Here is a 9,846-nt window from a genome sequence, read left to right as displayed (position 1 = left end):
TCCTCACTCGCCTTTTTATTCCCTCACACCTGCTCTGCGGAGGTGTGCCGCATTCCAGTGGCAGGTCGAGTGACGCGGCTCTCAGTGCTCTGCCCCCTACTCCTCTCTGCTCGGCACCCTTACTCCTGTTCTCTCAATGGAATTCGCCATAAGTTGCACACTGGGACCTTGCCCGTGAAAACATGGATGCAAGAAAAAGGCTTATTCGTTCCTTGGGGTGTTGATTGCCTTCTCTGCAAAAAGCCGGAAACAATTGAACATGTTTTCCTGGACTGCTGGGATGCAGTATTTTTCTGGGATGTTCTCCAAAGGACTTTGAAAAAGGATCTGCCTCTCGATGCCTATGGCATCAGATTTCTACCAGTATCAAATGAAGAAGGAATACCTTTCGACCTAGTTATGTTACTGGGCCTGCACGGTATATGGCAATCTAGAATGGCGGTGCGCCATGCTGATGTTAACGCACGTCCGGTCAGGCAATATTTCTTTCAATCTGTCTGTTCGTTCGTGGAAGCACAAAAGGTTCAACAAGAGGTGCCCGAATGGCTTCATCAAGTAGAAAGCCTTCTACAGATGAAGGAATTTTAAAAAGCCTGTTAAATATGATGCTTTTTACCTCTTTTTTTGTTTCATGTTTCTACTTTGTTTGATGTATATATGTTTGTGAATGTTGTATGTAAACAGGCAATAAAGAAAGAAAAAAAAAGAGGCTATAATGTTGGTGTGGCGCAGTGGTTAGCGTCTTCGAATGAGAATCCGCAGGTTACACGTTCGATCCTCCGTGGTGCCTTGTTTTTTTTTTTTTTTTTTACGGGACAGGTGTTTTTATACCGTTTTTATAGAATTCTTTTTTATTTTTTGTGGCAACTTGTCACGGTGATTCTGACGTCATTTTGGGCTCAAGTGTTGCCGGCACTGCAGCACCCACCATACCCACCATGCGCCATGGTGGGTGTTTCCCACCATTCACCCACTACATTAATCCACTATAATGGTGGGTGGTGGTTTCCATCATGCCCACCATTCGTTTTTTTCCGATAGGGGAAGCTTCTGCTCCTGACATGAAGCTTTTATTTGCAAGAACTGAAGTACACCATCTAGCCACTGATTTACACACCTTATTCACTTCATGTGTGACGGCTCATCTTCAGCTGCTTGGCCCTCTGCCGCTTCCCTACCTAATTGTCAGTGTTCAGTCCTTTCAAATTGAATGAAGACGTGTGACAACGTAAAAAGTAATTACTTTCGCTTTGAGGGTAGCTGCGTGCACACTGCAACCAACTTCAATCGAGAGTCTGCGCTGAACAATTGCCAGTATGTCCATAATGCTGTCAGAGTGCAGCTTACTCTGGCAAAAACATTCTGTGAAAATATCCTCGAGCTTTTTCATGAAGCTGTACAGCTGACTTGAGGGATGAAGGAGGCCTCCTCGGTCACAAAAGTTGGTCAGCCGAACAAGTTGAAAACAGCCACGGCGTGGATAATGGGTGAGGCATGCGCACTTTTTTTTTTCATCGATAATATGCACAGACGCGGTTGCAAGTGGCGTTCGCAAACTGCGTTGGTGCCTTCCAGAAGCTTGTCCGCTCTGTGCTGGTTCTTCTCGCATTCTTTCGGCCTGTCTTCATCCTTCAGGGCGCCAAACAATGACAGGTCCTGCTTACTCTTCACGAACACGTTACCTGTTAGACACCCAAGCGCTTAGCAGTGGTTTTGCCGTTGTCGCGGCATGGTTACAGTATGTACTGTAAAGCATACTGTCATCTTGCGTGGTGCGTAACGCTCAAAGCCAATGGTGAAAACTCGGCGCAACAATGTCCACAGCCATACAACGTGGCTCAAACTCTGTTGCTCTGCAGTACTTGACCGGCTCACAACCAGCTCAAGTGCAACGTTTCTCCCAAAATTCTTCTATTGATGGCGATGCCAGCGCCGCCGCTTGTGCGACCAGAGAACCACAAATGTGTGACATTTCTGGAGCCACCCCTCTGCATACCCTCCGCTGGAGAGTGAGCCCACTGCCCCCTTCTAGTACACTGAATCTCGGCTGATTCTCCGGCGGGTGACAGTAGCGGCGGCGCTGTAGTCTCATAGTACTGAAGATCTCAGGAGCGTCTGCCTTGGGGGCGCGCTCGCCCATGCCTGCGAAAGCGTGTAATTGCTCGTCTTTAGCGCGTTTAATGCGTTTCTGAGCCTTTGTCCGTGGACGCACCTGTCACGCGCCATGGTGCACGAGTAAATGTGCACGCACGCCGAAATTGCATCGATACATTCACTGCTTCAAGAGCCTACCGACCAAAAAAAAAAAAAAAAATGTCAATCAAAATTTGCACGGATCCGCCTAGCTTCTTACTTAATCAGCGCTTTGAGCTGCGTTACATCATAGGTGGATACTGGCGAACTACGAATGGAGGAGAAGTATCAAAACCGTGAATAAATTATACGCTCGTTTTGTCGGCAGTCTCTACGATATCCAGAACACAGTGTTCCTCATATGAGCCTACATGCGCTCGATTGTTTCACAAGAAACCCGAGTATAAGTAACGTTGTCACCACATTAATCGGTGACGACTCAGTTTTATCATTCCAGTTTCACGAAAGATAATAAATATTGCTTTCCAAAAGGCTTATTACATATTAAAGTTATTAAAACAACACACAAACATATCAAAAAGTGCCAGTTGTATATATAGCCTGTCTGTTAATCTACGTAAATTCATTGCAACCAGTTCTCATTTTGTATCGACAGCTTAAATTGTGCTGCTTGCCAAATATTCTATTGGCGTAACGCCATTGCAAGCCAGCAAATTTATGACGATGTTTTGTATTATAAGGGTGGTTCTAATATTAAGTGTCAAAAGTGTAGGCAGGCAGTGGTGTATATTGTTTCGAGAAATTTACCATCCTTGTATATGTGCACAGTAAACACACACACACACACATCTCTCTCTCTCTCTCTCTCTCTCTCTCTCTCTATATATATATATATATATATATATATATATATATATATATATATATATATATATATATATATATATATGTATATATATATATAGACGACGAAGAGGATGAAAGCGACCGTGCTCGTGTTGTTGTTGCTGCTGTTCTTCCATCCTTTGACTCTCCCTGTATATTTTTGTAAATATATTTATTTCATCCAGTCTCTCGCACCCGTGACATTTGGTGGAGGTGCTGGGTACATTACGATATAACGGAGCTCCGCAGTGGCCGACGCTTGGATTTTTCTACCATGGCAAACCAGGGACCGGCTCCCGCCGAGGCGACTACAACAACTGTTGTCCTTCCGCAGCTGAAAGATCCTGGCACGTTCTGTGGCACGGATGATGTCGACATCAAAGAATGGTTGCCGTTGTACGAACGTACAAGTAAGAATTACCGCTGAGATGAAACTCTTATGTTAGCCAATATCCTGTTCTACTTGAAAGGAACAGCAAAAGTGTGGTTCGCGAACCACTAAGATGAAATTGGAAGCTGGGATGCGTGCAAGGAAAAGATGCGCGCCCTTTTCGGCAAGTCTGTGGGTAGAAAGGCAGCGGCCAAGCAGGAGTTGGCATCTCGTGCGCAAACGTCATCAGAGTCCTACGTGACTTACATACAGGACGTGCTTGCCCTTTTCCGAAAAGCGGACAACGGTATGGAAGAAACCGAAAAAGTAGCTCACATATTGAAAGGCATTGCAGATGATGCATTCAACCTTCTCATATGCAAGGACTGCAACACGGTCGATGCCATCATCAAGGAGTGCCAGCGTTTTGAGGCCGCAAAAAGTCGACGTATCGCCCATAATTTCACTCGACTACCGAACACAGCAGCAACCTGGTCGTGCGAAGACAGGCCTGCACTACAGACGTCATAGTTGATCGACGTAGCGCGTTTAGAAACATGGGACAAGGGAAGGGACAGAAGGGAGCGCTTACTTCCATCAAAATCTTTATTTAGAGGAGCGTACATATATATGCTCACGAAATTCGAAGACAACAGATAAACAGATGAAAAACCCTCTATTGCCATGCGCTAAAAACTTATGATCTCAAAAACGACAATTTTTTTTTTTCACAAAGACCGAGAGGAGTGCTGACGCAGTTCAGCCCTAATCTACTAATCTTTTCTGCTTCAATAATCTCCCTTGTCACTTTATTTCTGTTTTTTCCTATGATTACCGTACCATGAAAAAGTGGTTTGCAGCCACACGTGCTGCAATGTAGTGCCAAAAAACCATCTCGACCATTTCTTACGTTGCAAGCGTGTTCGCGGAGCCGGTCATTAATGCACCTGCCAGTTTGTCCTATGTAGTATTTACCGCATGAAAGAGGTATCTGATAGATTACAAATTGCGCGCATGTGACAAACAGTGTTAAGTGCTTTTTAGAGCATCCCGGTTTTGCATGTGAAACAACTTTCATACACAAGCACGAGAGCTTTTTCGGGGCAGAAAACACCACTTTTACATTGGCCCGCTCCCCAACCTTTTTCAAGTTGTGGGAGATCCCATGCAGATAAGGCACTAAGGCAAGCTTCTGACGTCTTACTGGCTCATCATGAGGGAGAGCTTGCTGCAAGGACTGAAACTTCTTGACCAGAATACCCGCGACGGAAACCTGTACGTGAGAGGGGTAGCCAGCGTCCAGAAGTCGTTCTGCTTGTTCCTTGAAACTAGCTGCCATCAGATGCGGACAAGACCTCTGTAAGGCGTTACTAAAGCACATATTTACAATGCCTCGTTTTACGAGCTTAGTATGGGCGGAGTGGTACGGAAGCAAGGGTTTGTTACTCCTCGGCTTGTACATCCAACAAATGTGGTCTAGGTGAAAAATGAGAGCGATATCCAAAAATCTGAGAGTGTTATTAACAGGCAACTCATGGGTTAAAACAAGGGGACTAAACCGCTCCTTGATGAAGTTGAAGATATCTAGGGCACAAAAAGTGGGGTCACAGTCAAGAAGAATGAAGAAGTCGTAAACAAATCTAAAGATGCGCATGATTCGGTTGTCACTAAGGTCACCGGAAACGGTTCTGTCGAGCTTGGCTAAAAACAAATCACTTAAGATTGGAGCAATACATGATCCAATACAAATGCCCTCCTTTTGAAGGTGGGGCTTCCCGTTCCATTGAATAAAAGTATATTTCAAATAAAAGGATAAAAGTTCTAAAAAGCTACTAGAGTTTTTGAGATCATAAGTTTTTAGCGCACGGCAATAGAGGGTTTTTCATCTGTTTATCTGTTGTCTTCGAATTTCGTGAGCATATATATGTACGCTCCTCGAAATAAAGATTTTGTTGGAAGTAAGCGCTCCCTTCTGTCCCTTCCCTTGTCTTATGTTTCTAAACACGCTACGTCGATCAACTATGTCTTACCAACATGCCCAACTTTATACTCTATTCAACTACAGACGCCGTTAACTGCAGAGCACGTGACCAAGATCATCAGACGTGAACTTGAAGCTCTGTCTCCTGCGTCCACGTGCTCCCATGCCTGTGACTCTAGCCCTCAGATGGTGCCACTAGTACATGCCATTGCGCGACAAGAGCTTTCCAATGCTGGACTGGCCTCCGAGTGCACTACAGCTCCCTCTCAGCCGATCAACCGTCGTCGACCCCCTGTTTCGTATGCCCAAAGCCAAAACCTTCCGGCGCGCCCTCGCAATTCAGCCGAGTGGAGGACTGCTGACGATCGCCCGATTTGTTTCAACTGCCACCGTATCGGACACGTGGCCCGCCATTGTAACACTCGGTGGTATTAGCATCAGGCATCCTATGGGTACCCCCATCGGCCAGAGAGGGATCATGGACGCTTTCAAACTTACCGGGAGTCACCTCAGGCCACCAGTGAAGACGTTCCTTCTATGCCGCCATATCGTCGTCGCTCTCCATCTCCGCATGCTCACCAGTCCCGTTCACCGCTCTTCCGCCGCTCATCGTCTCGCTCGCCCCAATTTCGCCAACTGACCACCTGCCGCGGGAAAACTAGATGATGCAGCTCCCAGAGGTGATGCGACATCGACCACTTGCCCGCCAAATCCTGTGACCATGCTGCCGACTCGACGCAACCTCATTGACGTTGAAGTAGATGACACACCCGTTGTTGCACTTGTGGACACAGGGGCTCACATATCAGTGATGAATTCAGAACTTCGTTGCCGCCTTAGGAAAGTTTTAACGCCACCCACAGTGCCACTCATCCAGGTCGCCGACGGCGACACGTTTCCCGTGCTTGGAATGTGCTCCGCGCGTATAAGTGTGGCTGATCGCTCCACGACAGTGCTATTTGCTGTGCTCGAGAAATGTTCCCATGAACTTATCCTCGGCAAGGACTTTTTATACGCCCACTCGGCCCTTATTGATTGTGGAACCGGCATGCTTCAACTTGATTTACCGTGTTACCATGACGACCCAACACCAGCTCAACCCCGCCTGTGTTCTGCAGATCACGTTCGCCTAGCACCTCAAGCCGTTACTTACGTGAACCTGAGATCTGTCCCTCCTGTTCCCGATGGTGACTACATGTTGACACCTATTGCTGACGTTCTGCTGGCCAAAAAGTTGCTGTGCCTCACACACTTTTGACAGTCACGGGAAATACAGTATCTCTCCCGATCCTAAACTTCAGCTGGCCAGTGCGCTCAAGTTATCCCAGATGGTATGACTTTGGCAAAAGTTTTTTCTATAGATGCTGCCATTTCGGCGTTCGTTGCCGAATCTTCTTCGTCCTCTGCTCCGTTTTCATCCTCGAAGAACGCAGCGGATGCCATCATTGACAAGATGATCGATCCGGACCTTCTTCCAGCACAGACAGCTGACATCCGGCACCTGCTGCAATCCTACCGCGACATCTTTGATTTTGATGACCGCCCTTTGGGTCAGACATCCTTTGTAACTCATTGGATTAAACACTGGAGACGCCAGCCCCATCCGACGACGTCCTTATCACGTGTGTAATGCTGAGCGACAAGTTATCCTGCACGATGTTGAAGAAATGCTCACAAAAGACGTCATCGAACCTTTCTGCAGTCCATGGGCATCGCCGGTCGTGCTAGTCAAGAAGAAGGATGGCAGCTGGCGCTTCTACGTAGACTATCGTTATTTAAACAAAGTAACACGTAAGGACGTGTACCCACTGCCGCGGATTGACGATGCTCTCGACTGCACATGGGTCTGCCTACTTTTCATCTATCGACTTGCGATCAGGATACTGGCAGATTTCTGTCGATCATCGAGACCGTGAGAAAACCGCATTCATCACACCGGATGGACTTTTCAAGTTCAAGGTTATGCCATTCGGATTGTGTAATGCGCCAGCTACATTTGAAAGAATGATGGACTCTCTCCTGCGTTGATACAAATGGACCACGTGCCTGTGCTATCTCGATGACGTCATCGTATTTTCACCTACATTCGAAAGCCACCTTAGCCGCCTAACGGCTGTTTTTGAGGTTTTCCGGAAAGCAGGACTACAGCTCATCTCTTCCAAATGTCGCTTTGGCCGTCGGGAAATCACTGCGCTGGGCCACCTTGTCAGTGCTCGAGGCATGCAACCTGATCCTGACAAATTCGAGTTGTCAAAGATTTTCCCATACCACGTTTCGCATAAGATGTACGGAGTTTTATCGGCCTTTGTTCTTACTTTCGACGTTTCGTCAAGAATTTTGCTGACATTGCCCGACCACTTACGGAGCTACTGAAGGAGAACATGCCTTTTTATTGGGGTACTGACCAAGCAACTGCCTTCAGCACCCTTACAACATTACTTACTTCCCCACCCATCTTGGCCCATTTCGACCCGTCAGCTCATACTGAAATTCGTACCGATGCCAGCGGACATAGTTTGGTGCTGTTCTCGCCAAGCGGCAACGAGGACAGGATCGCGTCATTGCTTATGCCAGTCACCTCCTTTCTCCTTCGGAAAGCAAGTTTTCCATTACAGAGCGTGAGTGCCTTGCACTAGTCTGGGCAGTCGGAATATTTCGACCATACTTGTTTGGCCGCACCTTTTCGGTGATTACAGATCACCATGCCTTGTGCTGGCTGTCGTCCCTTAAAGATCCAACAGGACGACTTGGCCGTTGGGCCTTGAAACTACAAGAATACAGCTTCGACGTGGCATACAAATCTGGCCTATTGCACCAGGATGCCGACTGTCTATCCCGTCACCCCGTGGACCCACCTGACCTTTCAGCACACGATTCTGACGCTTGTGTCTTCGCCATGTCGGCTTTCACCGACATACGCAAGGAACAGTTCGGCGATGTTTATTTGCGGTCTATCATGCAGAGTCTACGCTTTCCCCACGTAGACCCGTCGCTACACTTGTTCGTTCTACGCGATGGCATTCTTTACCGACGCAACACCACTGCCGAAGAACCAGAGCTACTACTCGTAGTTCCTGCGACACTCCGTTCCGCTGTACTCGAACAGATTCACGACGCCCCAACCGCGGGACATCTCGGGGTCACGCGCACGTACGATCGCGTGCGGCGTAGATTCTTCTGGCCAGGCCTTTGCCGTTCTGTGCGCCGATACGTTACTGCATGTGAGTCCTGCCAGCGCTCCAAACATTCCACCTTGCCACCAGCTGGTCCGCTCCAACCTATAGACATACCCACCGTTGCCTTTTACCGCGTCGGTCTTGATCTCGTTGGACCATTTCCTACTTCTCTCACTGGAAACAAGTGGATAGCCGTAGCCACTGATTACGCCACAAGATACGCTATCACACGAGCGCTACCGACAAGCTGTGCCACTGACGTCGCGGACTTCTTGCTTCATGACGTAATTCTTCACCATGGCACTCCTCGACAGCTGCTGACTGATCGTGGTCGCTCATTTCTTTCAAAAGTAGTAAGTGACATCCTTCGCTCGTGTTCGACGCGTCACAAGCTCACTACGGCCTATCACCCACAAACGAATGGTCTTATCGAGCACCTAAATCGAACATTGACAACAATGCTCTCCATGCATGTTTCCAAAGATCACCTTGATTGGGATAGTACTTTGCTTATGTGACATTCGCGTACAATTCGTCACGCCACGACACCGCTGGCTTCTCCCCCTTCTATTTATTGTTCGGCCACCATCCAGCTTTACCCTTCGAGACTCTTCTCCCATCAACTACGCAAACGGTTACAGAGTACGCCCGGGACGCCATTGCTCGGGCTCAAATGGCCCGCCAAATCGCACGGGAACGTTTTCTTGGCTCGCAGCTCTCTCAGAAGGCCCGCTACGATAGCCATCACAGAGTAGTTTCCTACTCTCCTGGTTCATTGGTCCTGCTCTCGACACCATGCCCCCACGTTGGCCTCTCTTCAAAGCTCCTGTCTCGCTACTCGGGGCCTTACAAGGTTTTACGCCGGCTTACCGATGTCACATACGAGATTGCTCCGTTGGACAGTCAGTCATCGTCGTCCGCACCCGCTACTGACGTCGTCCATGTGACCCGCCTCAAACCGTACATATTCACGTATGATCCTACTCTCCTTTAGGCGCCGAGACAGCGCTGCCAGCAGCGGGGGGTTATATGTTACACGACAACGGCAACGAAAGAGCATCATAGACGACGAAGACGATGAAAGCGACCGTGCTCGTGTTGTTGTTGCTGGTGTTCTTCCATCTTGGCTGCAGCTGTCTTTGACTCTCCCTGTATATTTTGTAAATATATTTATTTCATCCAGTCTCTCAACCCCGTGACAAGCAATATATATATATATATATATATATATATATATATATATATATATATATATATATATATATATATATATATATATATATATATATATATATATATCCTAGCAATGCCTCTTAGCACAACTACTATTTTTAGGTGGT

Source organism: Rhipicephalus microplus, chromosome X (genome assembly GCF_043290135.1).
Source record: "Rhipicephalus microplus isolate Deutch F79 chromosome X, USDA_Rmic, whole genome shotgun sequence".
NCBI lineage: Eukaryota > Metazoa > Arthropoda > Arachnida > Ixodida > Ixodidae > Rhipicephalus > Rhipicephalus microplus.
This window is presented reverse-complemented; position numbering follows the sequence as displayed.